We start from the raw sequence: 15,587 nt of genomic DNA on the forward strand, positions 1-15,587 counted from the left end.
GTAAGTGTGCCATGTGATCTAGATTCAGTTTCACTTCAGCCTGGCCAGAACACAGCAGACGCACAGCTCTGATGTTTTCAATCTTTCTGTCCATGTATATATGCAATACATCAAGGACAACTGCCACGCACACTCTAAGTGCTATTTTGAGTGAATCTAGTGTGCCTAGAGAGATCATTACAGATAATGGTCCACAATGTATTGGTCAGCCATTTCAGGATATGTGTGAGAAGTGGAGTATCGATTACACTACACCCTCTACTCATTACTCTAGATTTATTGGCTTCGTCGAATGGATAATTTGCACAGTGGAATCCTAATTCTCAAATACGGACAGACTAAGCATGATTCACACATAGCAATGCTACATCTGAGAGCAACGCCTTTATGTGCAAATATTTCATCACAAGCAGAGCTCATGTTTGATAGACCAGTGCCAATCTACCAAGTTTATCTATTGTTTATATTGGCACAACAAGTTTGCATCCAGGATCCCACAGAAGGTACGTGGTAACCAGTCGAGGTGGCAATAATTTGTTTGGATCCAAGGTCCCATGCAGTCATTACATACAAAGGACAAATCAGATCCATTTCAGCTCCTCAACCACCATATAGTCTTATTGCATTGAGGACAAGATCCCAAATGCAACCAGGAACAACATCCAAGATTGGCAATCCCACAGATCACTGCGAGCAATTAAAGAAACTTCCGGACAAGGCTATCCCCTTGGAGTGATAGCTGCGATGCCTCCTCTGTGGTCTCCGCTATGGTATTCTCGTGAGTGGTGGGGGTTTGGTAACGACTCAGAATGGCCCAGCCTAATCAGATATTGATCCTGTAGGAGAGTGGACATGTGGTCACTAACAGGGAGGTATCATTTTTTTGCCTGGCATGAACAACTCACAGGTCATCTGGATGAAGAGGCAGTGGATCCTCACCTCTGTTATGCAGGCCAATCCCGTTGTCGGTAACTGCTCTCTCCTCGGTCAACCTCGCAATTTCCAAGGCCCGTGCCTCATAGGGCATGAGGGCTCAAATCCCCCCCCCCCCCGTCCGTCTTAGACCTTCCCGTTTATTATGGGCTATCTTCTCCTCGGGGACAAAAATAGGGCATTGTGAGCCTCACGCTTGATGGGTCGGGATGGGGGGGATCTAGCAGGTAGCATGTGTGGGCTCCGCACCTGGACATGAAGGGGTTGTCGTGGGAGGGCTTGGGGGATTCTGAGGAATAAGCTTGACGATCAGATGTGGGGAGGGTGCAAGGTGTCAGCCAGTGGATTGGGGGTTGGGAATTTGCAAGGTGGCAGGCATAACTGATGCCAGGAGAGAGATGGTAACTTACTCTTGCACCCCTCATTGGAGGTGATTGGTCTTCTTCGAACATTAGACTGCGGTCCTCCCTGTCATGCTGCCCGCACTGACAGACACTGCCACTGCCTTCAGGTGGCATTGCCCCCTCGGGGGAACTGGGTGGCCCGTCTCTCATCCACTGCGTTGCGAAGCCTGGCCAGGTTGGCATCCCCAAAGCGAAGAGTAGGTCTGCCTGCTGCCATGTTTGTGCGTTGACTGAGAGTGAGTGGTGAAGGATCATTTAAAAGCAACTTCCTCGTGTTAGCGACAAATCAAATGGTGAGGGAACCAGTAATGTCGCTGATGGGGTGGGTGTAGGAAGCTTATGCTTCCCTGTCAGAGGGGGTGTCTAGGGACTATGATGAGATAAAAAAAGATGAATCTGAATTAGTTCCTGAGGCATATAGGCAAAAGTTTTGGAAGTTAAAGAAAAAGCTGGAACAGGCTTATGTTGCATTAGAAAGTGTTAAACAAAACAATTTTAACAGGTGAATATGAGCATTAGGAGTTGAAGCTATCTATGAGGCTCTGAGAGAAATCATGCTCTTTAGAAGAATTTAAGCGTTCACTAACGTCTGTGATAAGAATCCATATTGAAGACCAAAGGGTTATAACCCCCTTTAGCCTCAATTTCTTTGAGAGCTGATTGTGCTAATCCACCTCGCAAATTTCCAACATCCCATAATCCACTGGACAAGCAGCAATAATGGCTGATGGTCCATGAGCTGATCCATAAATTTAAAGTTTTGTTCCATCACCCCCCTAATTTTGAAAAGGATAAGAAGTAGGATAGTGAAAGGAAGGCAGGATGCCAAGGTAAGGAATGGATAGCTGGAAATGCTCTGAGTTCTCCTCAGACCAGGAAAGAAGGTACCGAGGGTGAAGGTGAGACTCGAAGGCCCAAGGGTTACCATTTCAATCAAGTGGGACACGTTCGTTCAGCATGTTGGAAGTTGCAAGGAAAGCCCATGGGACTTGTTGAAGTTCATAACAAGGATTCGGAAAAGAGAACAAAAGTGAAGGATACTACAGGGCAGACTGTAACTCTAGCTAGAACTAGGAGACTTGAAGTAAATACTGCTGTATGAGCAGGTGTGATGAATGAGGGAGAGGAGAGATATGTAGGGTTTTTGTCAAAGGGGAAGATCACCCCATTTTATCCAATGATGTAGCCAAACCCCTAACTATGTTCAGGGATACAGGTACTACGCAAACTCTCTTACTGGATAGCGATTTGGTTTTCTCTCTTGAGAGTTCAATGAAAGCTAAGCTGTTATGAATGGGATAAGTGGAGATTATATCCTGGTTCCATTGTATAAAGTACAATTGGATTGTGATTTATCATCAGGTCCAGTCGGTGTCGGAGTGGTTAAGAAATAACCAGTGGATAGAGTAGACTTACTTTTGGGGAATGATTTGGCAGGAGTGAAGGCTATAGCTTCACCCATGATTACAGAGAGTCGGAGGGAAGATAAAGATCACAATAATTACAGGAACAGTTTCCAGATATTTTTCTATCATGTGTGATAACTAGGGCAATGGCTAAACAAAGTCCAACTCCAGAGATTAAAGTCACCCCACAATCAGATGGCAGAATAGCTAAAACTATCCATGAGGATGAGTATAATTAGTGGGCAGCACGGTGGCACAAGTGGATAGCACTGTGGCTTCACAGTGTCAGGGTCCCAGGTTCGATTCCCCGCTGGGTCACTGTGCGGAATCTGCATGTTCTCCCCCTGTTTGCGTGGGTTTCCTCCGGGTGCTCCGATTTCCTCCCACAGTCCAATGACGTGCAGGTTAGGTGAATTGGCCATGATAAATTGCCCTTAGGGACCAAAAAGGTTAGGAGGGATTATTGAGTTACGGGGATAGGGTGGAAGTAAGGCTTAAGTGGTTTGGTGCAGACTCGATGGGCCGAATGGCCTCCTTCTGCACTGTATATTCTATATTCTCTCTATTCCAAGGAAGTGTAGGGTAGGACTTCATTAATTAAGACCCAAAAGGCAGACCCAGAGTTACATAGATTAGCACAATCAACTCTCAAACAAATTGAGGTTAAGGGGGTTCCAAAGTTATTGGGCAGGATTCTCCCAACGGGCGGCTAAGTGCCGACGCCGGAGTAAAAACGGGAGTGTTTTACTTTGACATCCGCGCCCGTTCTGGGACCCCATTCTGCGGCCCAGAGGGGCCTAGGACGGCGCTGGAGCGGCCTCCGCCGCCCCAGCTGCCGATCCCGGGCTGAACTATGCGTTGAACCGGTGCCAACTAGTGCATGCACAGCGGCCCCCTTCCCCCCAGCGGCCCCAACGCCAAATAGCGCAGGGCTACAGGAGCCAGCGCGGAGGAATGGAGGCCGGGGGGCAGAGAGGCCGGCCCACTGATCGGAGGGCCCCGATCACGGGCCAGGCCACGACAAAGGCCCCCCCCCCCACCCCAGGGTCGGAGCCCCCCCCCCACAAGCCGCACCCGCCGGCTCAGAGGATGTTAGAACGGCGCTGGCGGGACTCGGCTTTTTGTTGACGGCTGCTCGGCCCGGAGAATCGGCGCACCAGCCCGGGCCGGAGAGTCGGTGCATATCCCGACTAGCACCGCGCCAACCGCGCTGGCACCAATGGTGCCGATTCTCTGCATTGCGGAGAATTGCATTCCTGCTTCGAGGCGGTGTGGCGCACTTCGCACGGCCCACGCCAATTCTCTGACCCGGCGGGGGGTCAGAGAATTCCGCCCAGGATGTTAAGAACGGAGAACTAATGAGGAAATGAAGACACCCCCATAGACCTGTTGACGAGGGATGGACAGTTGTTCATCAGATAGTGGTACCGCCCAAATATCGTGGAGAGATATTGTGAGTAGCAAGAGATAACAATGTCAGGACATGTGGGAATTCAGAAAACTCAGGCATCAGTCAACAGGCATGTGTTCTGGCCAGGGCTGCATAAGGATGTAGTGCAATTCTGTAAAACCTGCCATACCTACCAGGTAATAGGTAAACCACAGCATGTGATTAGACCCGTACCTTTAATACCTGTACCAGTGTTTGAAGAACCATGGGCGGGATGCTCCATTTTGTCAGCCCGGGGGGTTCCCGACGGTGTAGGGCTGCCCCACAATGGGAAGCTCCATTGACCGGCCGGCGTAACAGAGCATCCCGTCGGCATGGTGAGGCAGACATGTGGCGCGGCGGGGCAGAGCATCCCATCCCATTTAATTGTTTTTTGGTATATAGCGTAGGACCATTGCCTAACACAAGGGCAAGGCATCAGTACATTGTTATGGCCATTGATATGACCACCCGATTTCTGGAAGTTATACCTTTAAGAACAATTACAGCTAAGGTGGTAGTAGAGAGTTGACACAGTTCTTCACACACTCGGGCCTATGCTTCGAATAACAATCTGACTAGCATTCTAACTTTATGTCTAAAATTTTCCAAGGCACTTTTCGTAGTTTAGGTATCATGCAACTAAAGTTGACTGCCCATCACCCACAAACTCAGGGAGTTTTGGAGAGATATCAGACTCAAAACTATGATTAGGGCCTATTGCCAGGGATTGGATATTTTACTATTTGCCACCAGGGGCTGTTTAGCACAGGGCTAAATCGCTGGCTTTGAAAGCAGACCAAGGCAGGCCAGCAGCATGGTTCAATTCCTGTAACAGCCTCCCCGAACAGGCGCCGGAATGTGACTTTTCACAGTAATTTCATTTGAAGCCTACTTGTGACAATAAGCGATTTTCATTTCATTTCATTTCAGTGATTCACCGAACAAATCCATTTGGTTTAACCCATTTGAATTAGTTTATGGACATGACGTACGGGGTCCGTTAAAGTTTTTTTAAAAACCTAAAGTACCCAATTCTTTTTTTTCCAATTGAGGAGCAATTTAGTGCGGTAAATCCTCCTACCCTGCACATCTTTGGGTTGTGGGGGTGAAATCCACGCAGACATGGCGAGAATGTGCAAGCTCTACACGGACAGTGACCTGGGGCTGGGATCAAAACTGGGGCCTCAGCACTGTGAGGCAGCAGTGCTAACCACTGCGCCACCATGCCGTCCCGGGATCCATTAAAGTTGATGAAAGAGAAGTTTGTAAAGCAAAAAGATGAATCCTCCATTTTGGATTATGCGTCACATTTCTGAAAAGACTCAGAGGAGGCTGTCAGGTAGCCCAACAGCATCTCCTGGGTTCGGGAGGAAGAATGAAAATGTGGGCTTGCCAGGTCCAGAACATTCCAAGCTGGAGATGAGATGCGGGTATTGTTGCCAGGGGCACACCACTGAAAGCGAAATTCAGCGGCCCCTATAAGGTAGTTAGGAGGGTGAGGAAGGTGACTCACCGAATAAATACACCAGACCAGAGGAAGAAGGACCGATTATGCCACATAGATATGTTGAAAAAATATCCTTGTAGGGAAGAAGTTAGGAAGAAACCAATGTTTGCTGTCCCTGATTTTTCCAAACCCTTTAAAATGGCCACGGAAGCCAGTGACCTGGGGTGGGGGCCGTGCTACTACAGGATGATGAGTCAGGAATACAGAGGCTGGTGGGCTAATTTTCAAAGAAACTAAGTCTATGCCAAAGAAGTACTTCCCCACTGAGAGCAAAGCCTTTGCATTGCTACTAGCCCTTCAGTATTTTGAAGTTTATGTCTGGAAAGATAATAAGAAAAGCCTAGTCTATACTGACCATAATCCGCCTGCATTTGTGGAAAATTTAGATATTGGAAAGCAAGATTGTTCTGTTGGAGTTTATTGTTGCAATCATTCAATGTAAAAATTGTGCATATTCCTGGAAAGGATTGTTGCGGCTGCATTGTCATGAGTTAAGTGCTGATAAGTGGCAGATATAAGATTGGGGAAGCTTTATGTATTGGGAACAGAAGGATGAATGGATGTGTCTTTTGTGTCACATACCTTGTGATGAAATGTCCTTGCAATGATTAATCATAGATTAATCATAGAATTTACAGTGCAGAAGGAGGCAATTCGGCCCATCGAGTCTGCACCGGCTCCTGGAAAGAGCACCCCACCCAAGGTCAACACCTCCACCCTATCCCCATAACCCAGTAACCCCACCCAACACTCAGGGCAATTTTGGACACTAAGGGCAATTTATCATGGCCAATCCACCTAACCTGCACATCTTTGGACAGTGGGAGGAAACCGGAGCACCCGGAGGAAACCCACACACACACAGGGAGGATGTGCAGACTCCGCACAGACAGTGACCCAAGCCGGTATCGAACCTGGGACCCTGGAGCTGTGAAGCAATTGTGCTATCCACAATGTTACCGTGCTGCCCCACGTGCTGATGTTTCATCCTTATAAGAGGGGAAGTATGTAAGGGTCCTTCCTGGTTATTTCTTTGTTCCCATTTCTTACGTGTTACTCCAAGTTGAAACAGCCTGCATGCCAGGACACTGTGTTCCCAGGCTGCATGTTACGGCGATGAGAAGTCAGACTCTTCGGCACTGAGAGGACCTTAGGAACCGGTTTCGGAAGGAATTGGTTCCTGCGTGATGCTTTCTGAGAGAACTTAGCAGAAGTGTTTTAGACCTTGGAAGTGAAAGGAACAGTCTCTTTCTCTCTCTCTCTCTCTTGCTTGCTAAAATGAAATAACTGCTCTATTGTTCTGAAAGCAGTGAATGCCTGGCAAATCTTTTGCGGTGAATCAGAAATGAATTTGAGTCTGCAGAGAAGGCAGACAACAATGCCAGAGAAAACCATCGTAAGCCTAGAAAGAAGAAGTACCAAAACCAAAGCCTGAACTTCAGAAAGACATTGACTGGAAGTCATCCCAGTGCATCAAAAATCCTTACCCTTTTATTTTTATTGATATTTTCTTTCCCTTTTTGTCAAAGTCAATATTTTCCCGCTTCTGTAGTAGAAAGATGCAACACACTCGTTAAGACAGAATAACAAGCTTTATTTTCGAAAACAACTGCATGCAGTAATGGCTGAAACGTGAAGTCAGAGAGCAGTCAACAAAACTGCTGAGTCTTTCACAAGTTCCGTGCTTTCGCGGAGAATTAGCTCAATATTTATACATTATCATTATCAAGATTGTGTGACAACAGTATAGTCAGGAGATTGGAAATACAAACGGAAGTATGGAACAGACCATATTTGGTCACATCACTCATACCATTATTTAGTCCTTGGAGGGAACATTGAAAGGTCGGAATAGACTTGTTTCTTCCTGAACTTATCTTGTTTTAAATTCCTACGGCCCTGGGTTATGATGAGTTAGTTTTATCAGGAGTTGCCGAAGTCTGGTGTTTTGGAATGGCTCAACCTTCGCTGATCTTTTCAGACTTCAAGTTATGCAGAGTTGGCCTACGGCCATACTAGTCTGAAAATGGTTAGGGCAGCATCCTTTCCATGGGCCTGGTGATCTGGAATGAGTAGTTTTAGCCTTTCTTATATTGTATCAAACCTTTTGACCAGTCTTCCCATTGACCAGTTTTCCCATCATGCCATTACTTAATTCGTACCATATCACATTCCCTCCTTTTGTCATATCATGACAACTAGTTAAATAGGTATATCCATGACTCGTTTGAAAATGCATTTACACAGGCAACCAAGCAATCCTATCCCTAGTAGAATTAGGAGTAGTAGAATGAAGGCCTTAAAGATCCAATCAAATAATCCGTGACCCAACCATCCTAGCCAACCCGGCGGGTTATAGTCATGAAATTCACTGCCAATCTCTTGAATTGAGCAGCCTGTCTCTTAATATGGTCGGCCAGGTTAGTGATATTTTCAGAGCCATCTGGAATATAAGTACAGCACTCCTGACCTATGACAGCGCACGTTCCTCCCTGCGAGGCTAACAGATAATCCAAAGCCAGTCGATTTTGTAATGCCACGGTCCGGACAGCTACTAGCTCAGCTGAGACCTCGGCCAGTGCCTGTCCAGTTTCCCTGGCTTCTGCTGCCATTACGTTCGCCAGTTGTGCCAATGCTGTGGCCATGTGGATCAGTTCGTCGGATGCCTTGCCCGTTCCGTACAAGGGAAAGGCCATCATAAAGAACTGTTGACGCATTTGAGGTACAACATATCCCAAAAAGCAGGATCCTGTCCAATCAATGGGGAGCCATGGATATGCTTTAGTGCCGCATATGAAATGGGTTCCATTATAGGCCGTAAAATCATTAGCTGATGTCATCCAGGGGATTGGGGATGTCTGTCCCCATGAAATGTTAGAGGTTATATTCCATACCCTGGACCAATCACAGTTAAACATGCCCTTGTTGGATATGCCTGGTCCCGGTCCTTGCCAGTCAACTGTAAGGTTGCACCTACTTTGCCCCATTAACTTTCCTTTCCCTGATTTATTAAAACACATGGAACCTTGAACATTATACGAGTGGACAGTGAGGGAGGGTGGAGTCAAGGCATGATTATAGGTAGGTTGATACGAAGCTGAAAATTTAGTCATGTCATAGCCAGCAGATCTCCATATTTCCATAGCCCCCCTATCTCCCCTGCTCCCTGTTTGATTTTGTCGTAAAATCCATTCAACCGTCTCTGCGATATGAAAGAAGAGGGATTGGAGAGGTATTCCTTCCCTCGAATGGACGGGGATGTGGGTACAAACTCAACACTTGCTTTCGTTAAATTTTTCGGCATAAAGATATGACATAAAAAATAGGTATTGGAAGGCAGGTCTCGTTTAGGTCGTTTTTTTTACTACCGAGTGGCCATTAAGGCTAAATAGTCCAGAGAGTCCAAAAATTATAATGAAGATCTTCATCCTGTGTTCTCATCTGGGTTGGAGACTATCTTCTTGCAATTGGATAGATGTATCCAACTTGAACGTCCTTCAAGCTTGACGGAATTTGGTGTAGTCAGCAGTACGAGGAAGGGTCCGCTCCAGCATTGTCCTCATTTCTTTCTGCCCCAGTTTTTCACCAACACGTGGTTTCCAGGTTTGATCACTAGATATCGAGGGACGGCTGTCCCTGCCGTTACTGGGAGATGTGCCTGTTTTACCTGTGAATGGAGAAACTTCAGAGAAAGTGTTAATTGCTTCAAGTAGTTCTGCATTTGTTCCCCCATCACATGGAGGTCTACTCCGTCTAGGGGTTTTTCATGGGCATCCCAAAGAGTCCTCATTGGCCGACCATAGACTATCTCTGCAGCTGACAGTCCGGTCCACGAATGGGGAGTCACTCGCATGTGAAACAGTGCCAAGGGTAATACTTTTAGCCAATTTAACCCAGTTTCTTCAGTTAATTTGGATAATTTTTCTTTTAAAGTCCCGTTGGCCCTTTCCACAATTCCTGCGGGTGATACGCGCAGTGCAGTTGCTGTTTAATTACGAGTGCTTCGCACAATTCAGTATTGATCCGAGCTACAAAATGTGATCCATTGTCTGAGCTCACCATTTTGGGTACCCCAAAACGAGGAATGACTTCCGTTAACAACAACTTCACCACTGTATGTGCCATACAATTAGTGGTGGGGAAGGCTTCAATCCATTTACTAAACACATCGATTATTACTAAACAATATTTATAGCACTGTGCTTTTGGCAATTTGATAAAATCAAGCTGTATACAGGCAAAAGGGCCATCTGGTAAGGGAGTGGTTCCTGGAGGGCATTTAATGCCTTTACCCTTATTATGTTTCATGCAAATAAGGCATCGATCCAGCCGCGTTTGCGCTGCTGTATTCAAATCTGGGTGCCACCAAATTTTCAGGAGTAGCTTACCATTCCCTCCTTGCCAAGATGGGTACAAGAATGCAAATAATCAATAAGTACCGGCAATAAAGAATTCGGGATACAAACTTGACCAACGGGAGTAAGCCAGAGGTCTCGTGTCAAGGAGTGTGAACACCCCATTGACTTCCATAGTGTGCGCTCGGAATCAGAGGCGTCCCTATGTAAATCTTGAACTTCAGTTATATGTGGCATGCCCTTCATTCCTAATGCAGGTACCTGGTTTAGAGCCTGATTAGCCCCACTGGGAATAATCAGAGAGGCTGATATAGCCGCAGCCTTAGCAGCTGAATCAGCACGGGCATTTCCTAATTGAACAGGAGTGTCCCCCTTTGTGTGCGCAGCACATTTAATAATTGCCAATTGATGGGGAAGCTGAATAGCATCGAGGAGATTTTTAACCCAAAGAGCATTTTGAATGGGAGCTCCCGCAGAGGTGAGAAAGCCTCGCTGTTGCCAGAGGTGACCAAAATTGTGGGTCACGCCAAAGGCATACCTAGAATCAGTGTAAACATTAGTACTTTTATCTGTGGCCAAAATACATGCTCGAGTAAGGGCAAATAGCTTGGCTTTTTGTGCGGAGACAGGGGTCTCGAAGGCTGCGGCTTCCTACACGTCAGTGTCGGTTACCACGGCATATCCCAACTGTGGGATGCCAGTGAGAGAAATGGAGGAACTGCCATCAACATAAAAAATTAGATCTGGATTATCAATAGGCCGGTCCGTTAAATCCGGGCGAGGCGCGGTAAGGAAGTGGTTCCGAAGCAAACAATCATGTGGCGGGTCCGCAAGGTTATTGGGGAGCTGTTCGAAGAACACAGCAGGATTTAAGGTAGAACAGTAATGAAAAGAGAGGTTGGGGTATTGCAATAGTGGAACCTCATAGCGGCTCAAGCGAGCTTGAGTCAGATGCTGGGTTTGCTGAGACGTTAGGAGAGCCACAATAGAGTGCGAGGTATGCACTTGTACTGGCTGGTGAAGGGTCAGATTAGAGGCTGCCTGTGCTAACAAATGGACAGCCGTAAGAATTTGGGTGCAGGGAGGTAGACCCCAAGCTACAGAATCCAATTTCGTAGAATAGTAGGCGACCGGGCGACGCCGGTCACCGGGTTCTTGTGTTAGAACACCAGTGGCACATTCATCAAGAATATTAACATACAACTGAAAGGGTTTGTCATACATAGGTCGTCCTAGCACTGGGGCAGTAGCCAGGGCACTTTTGAGAACAACAAACGATTGTTTTGCTGAATCAGGAAGTTCAAACTTAAGAGGAGCATTTTGAGAGGAGTACGGAGTTAAATCTTTAGTATGGACAGTAACATTCGGAATCCATTGTCTGCAAAAGTTCACCAATCCTAAAAAGGCTCGCACCTGCTTGGGCGAGGTAGGAAATGGGGTCCGCAGTATAGGAGTAATGCATTCCTGAGTAAGGGAGCGATCCGTAACACTTATTAGGACACCCAAAAATTTGACCTGCCGTTGGCCTTTATGAACTTTACCGGGGGGGGATCACAGGGGCAGCACGGTAGCATTGTGGATAGCACAATTGCTTCACAGCTCCAGGGTCCCAGGTTCGATTCTGGCTTGGATCACTGTCTGTGCGAAGTCTGCACATCCTCCCGGTGTGTGCGTGGGTTTCCTCCGGGTGCTCCGGTTTCCTCCCACAGTCCAAAGATGTGCAGGTTAGGTGGATTGGCCATGATAAATTGCCCTTAGTGTCCAAAATTGCCCACAGTGTTGGGTGGGGTTACTGGGTTATGGGGTTATGGGGAAAGGGTGGAGGTGTTGACCTTGGGTAGGGTGCTCTTTCCAAGAGCTGGTGCAGACTCGATGGGCCAAATGGCCTCCTTCTGCGCTGTACATTCTATGATAATCTATGATATCCCCATGAATGGAGACGGATGAGCAGGTAAATGGTGTCACGCTGATTAGCATTAAAGTCAGGGCGGGCAAGGTAAGTAAGTCATCAACATATTGGATGATGGTGGAGCCACCAGGAGTTGATAATGTCGCTAACTGGGAGTGCAATGCTTGTGAGGAAAGGGTTGGAGAATGAATGAAGCCCTGTGGGAGCCTAGTCCAAGTGTATTGGTTGCCCTTAAATGTAAAGGCAAACAAATACTGTGATTCAGGGGCGAGGGGTATCGCAAAAAAGGCATGTTGTAAATCAACAAGGGTGAAAACAGTCGCTTCCGGTGGGACATTCCTAAGGATTGTCGCCTGGTTTGGGACAAGAGGAAGTAAGGGTTCCACTATCTGATTAATACGTCGGAGGTGTTGAACCAAACGCCATTCGGATGGTCTTCCTATCTTAGGAACTGGAATAATCAGGGCGTTAGAGGGCGATTGGCATGGTACCACAATTCCCTGTTGAAGGAACGATTGAATCAGGACCGAGACTCCTTCTTCAGCCTCGGGGCGCAAAGTGTACTGTGAAATCGAGGGCAAGGGCATGTCAGGTTTAACTTTAATAACAACGGGAGAGACATTAGTGAGACCAACATTGTGTTTGGAGGCCGCCCATAAATCTGCGGGTAGTTCAGAAGTCGTTGATTGGACGGAACGATGGTGGTGCAGTGTGCCGATGAGGACAAATGGGCGTTGAACATATTCTAAAGTGCCTTCGGGTAGGATTTGACTTCCATTAAAGAAAGGATCATCTTGTCCTCGTAGTGCAGCTGCCAGAAATCCCAAGGACTTGGCACTGTAGCCTTCGTTCACAGAGAGGGTCACGTGGGGTGACACAAGTCCCGACTGACGCCAGAGGCCCTGGGGTAAATTGACAAGAAAGGCAGACCCTTCTTTTCCCTTAGCGAGGCCAACAAAGGAAACGGATTGTGGAGAACCGAGGGCGTCTTGGTAAATGCTCTCCAAATCAGACAAGCATCCTGTATGATCGTAGCAAAGAGTGACATGTGGATCGGAATAACTAAGGGAGGTGAAAAGTGTGAGGGATCAAAATCAACCAACCACCACTGTGGAGTAGTGAAAAGGGGAAAATTTCGAAGCTGGGCCTGCGGGATAGCTGATATTGTAATGCCGTTATCAAGGCAAACAATTTCCACCTGCAAGGGACACAGCAAGTCACGTCCGGCCAGGTTGACACCGAGGACGTGGGTAACCGTGAAAGGGATGCAACATTCCCAGCCCTCAAATTGAACAGAGAGCGGCTTTGTAAGCGGATAAACAGCACCTCCCCCCATGAAACCAGCAAGTTTCACATGCTTATCAGAAAGGGGAAAGTAATGTTTCTGAATTAATGTCCAGTCTAGCGTAGAATGAGTTGCGCCGGTGTCAATCAGGAAGGGGATAGGCACGCCCTCTATGTAAATCGTAGCAGTGGGTTCGTCAGAGTGATCTGTTGAGAGGACCGGAAAGTTCGATCTGGCTAGTCAGTAGGGGTTAGATGTAGTGAAGGGTGTCTGCCGACGGGGTTGAAATCTACCTTGTTGTCGGGGTGCTGGACAATCCCTAGCGTAGTGGCCTGTACGTTGACACTTGAAGCAAGTGACATTATATTTGGCAGGAGGACGACGCGGAAGAGCGTTGTCGAAATCCTCCATGTGTTGAGTGAAGGGGTAAGGAACCTGTGAGCGATAACCAAATTCAGGAGGGTCCGTGCAATCTGGGCGATAGTAACGTGAATCTGTCTGAGAGTTCTGACCTTTAGGAGCTCTTCTTTGAGAGGGATGTTGGATGAATTCGGATTTAATTTTGGGCCAAGTGTCTTTGTAACAGGTCTCACGGTTGCGGCCATTGCTCCAATAATAAGACACAGCACGTTTCATTTGAGGTTTAGAATTGTCAGACCAGTCCATGCTATTAGTTTTAATACTACGCGTTCAGGCAAAACCTGCATTAATAGTGCATTAAATTGGGGAGATTGTGTGTCTGCTTTGAAAGCAATGTCCCCGGAGTAAAGAGTGTACACGCCACAAAAGCGGTCAAAAAATTCTGGACCATCTTCCTTAGAAATGGGGGTACATTCAAGGAGTTTGGCGATGTCAACGGGTTTACGGCGAGCCCGTTTTAGTGCAGGGAACATTAAAGTACGCTGATCGTCCTCCGTTTGGTGTGCGACGCTGAAGGCCGTCCACGTGTCTGAATGAAGTCCTAATTCATTTTTCCATCTTTCCCGTAATTCTGGGGGAAGGGATGAATAAATCAGTGAATATTGATCACGTGCGGTAGCACCGCACATAGTCGCAGTTCTCCTCAAAATCTCAGTGAACCCCTCTGGGTCCTCTTTGCAGGAGGGACATTGGGCCATGATCAAACATAACTCATGGGGTTTAAAAGCCTGCCACACCTCAATGAATAGGTCATCATTATCACCAGCGTGGGGGTTAATAACACTCCTAATGGGATAACTTGCAGGGGGAGGTGGTGGCTGAAAAGTTTCCTCCTCCTTGGGTTGGAGTGATAAATCAAGAAAAGCCTGATTAACAGAGGTGAAGGGTTGTTCCATATTAACGGCTTGCGTATGTGACCGAGTGCGTGTTGCTACGATGGATGTGTTAGCAGGAGTTTCATTGGCAATGGGACCATAAGGGGGAGTCTGGACTTGGGACAGTGGAATTGTAGGATCGGGGTGTGCGGGATGAGGGTGGGGTCCTGGGGTTAAATCCTCCTCCTCTTCCGTATCGCCTGAATAGGGAAACATCGGCATGCCAGAGCAACTGGGAGGTTCCTCCTTTCGTTTAATTTGATGGGCTAGCCCTCTCTGCCTCTTGGTTGGAAATTTTTTATTTTCGCCTTGTTGTTTATGCTTTCCATCCCAAAGTTCACATTCCAATTTTAAAGTGTCCCAATTTTTTGCTTTACCATCCACACAATCATCAATCCCTTTTCTACGGGCGTTATCTCTCTAACTCATTAATAGTGATTGTTCGTGGCGCTTAGTGGATTGCTTCTTCCACTCTGAGATTAAAGATTTCCATTTGAAACCGGCGTTTCTCTGCCGAATGATTTTCTCAGCAGAAATGCAATTATCGTAGTTCCAAGTGCCCCCTAGTGGCCAAATATCGTTACCCAATTTATTGTTCAGCGCTGCAGATAATCTCCGTAAATTACATTCTTGAGACAGGTTTTCAGAGCACATAAAAAATAGGGGGGAATTGCCCCCGGTTTTGTCTAAACTCTGTTCCATAATGTCAATAAAATGTGCCCCTGGCAACCAAAAAAATCCCTGGTACCAAATCAAATTGCAGGGTCCCTGACCCAAACTTAAGCCTGTATAAGAGGTCCCTGACCTAAGGCTAACCACAATTGGGGTCCCTGATCCTAAGTACTCTACTAACAGTACAATTTAGATTCGAGCACCGTCACCTGTTTAGTTACTTCCGTCAGGGATGAGGGGTCGAACCACCAATCCGAGAGAGAGACCAAGGTTAATCTTACCTTGTGCCGGCGACCGTCTCTTTCCTCCGGGTCTGGCTCGATCACTTCTTCAGTCCCCCACGGAATTCACTCATTATATTGGTAACTGCTCGCTTGCGCCAAAATGTC

At 47.1% G+C, this 15,587-nt stretch overlaps 1 protein-coding gene across 3 annotated transcripts in view; it reads left to right on the plus strand.

Annotated features, from left to right (window-relative positions):
• LOC140398424 (neurexophilin-1-like) overlaps positions 1–15,587 on the plus strand; it is a 130,814-nt gene that overhangs the window by 46,628 nt on the left and 68,599 nt on the right. The gene's annotated exons all lie outside the window — the stretch shown is intronic.

This window comes from Scyliorhinus torazame, chromosome 21, assembly GCF_047496885.1.
Source record: "Scyliorhinus torazame isolate Kashiwa2021f chromosome 21, sScyTor2.1, whole genome shotgun sequence".
Taxonomy (NCBI): domain Eukaryota; kingdom Metazoa; phylum Chordata; class Chondrichthyes; order Carcharhiniformes; family Scyliorhinidae; genus Scyliorhinus; species Scyliorhinus torazame.